Source organism: Nannochloropsis gaditana, assembly GCF_000240725.1.
Source record: "Nannochloropsis gaditana CCMP526 unplaced genomic scaffold scaffold077, whole genome shotgun sequence".
In the NCBI taxonomy this organism is placed as follows: Eukaryota; class Eustigmatophyceae; order Eustigmatales; family Monodopsidaceae; genus Microchloropsis; species Microchloropsis gaditana.
The window spans coordinates 45,904-46,320 of NW_005803876.1; positions in this window are offsets into that span (position 1 = coordinate 45,904).

Sequence of the window (417 nt, forward strand, 5' to 3'; positions counted from 1 at the left end):
GGCGAGGAAGTCTTGGTCATGACCAAATTGCGCGAGTTGAACTTTGGCTGCACCACATGGGACGCACTAGTAACGGCCGGATTCTTTGAACCCCCCCTGGTGAAGCCCAACAGCACCGCAACCCCTGCCCAACAGATCCGGGCCGCGGCTGCGGCGGCCGCTGCGAAAGCCGCCGCTGCCAGAGCAGGGAAGGAGGGAGGGACGGAGGGAGGGAATGAAGGGGAGGAGGAAGGGAGGGAAGACCATCCTGTGGCAGTTAGGGGTTGGCGGCTGGCGGAAGAGTTGCGGTCCGTAGATTTCAGCGGCATGAAGGACATGGACGACCCACACTTGGTCCGCTTGCTCGCGTACATTGAAGAGAACCGGTACTTTGGGATCAAGGATTTGAACCTCTCCCTGAACCCCTCCCCTCCCTCC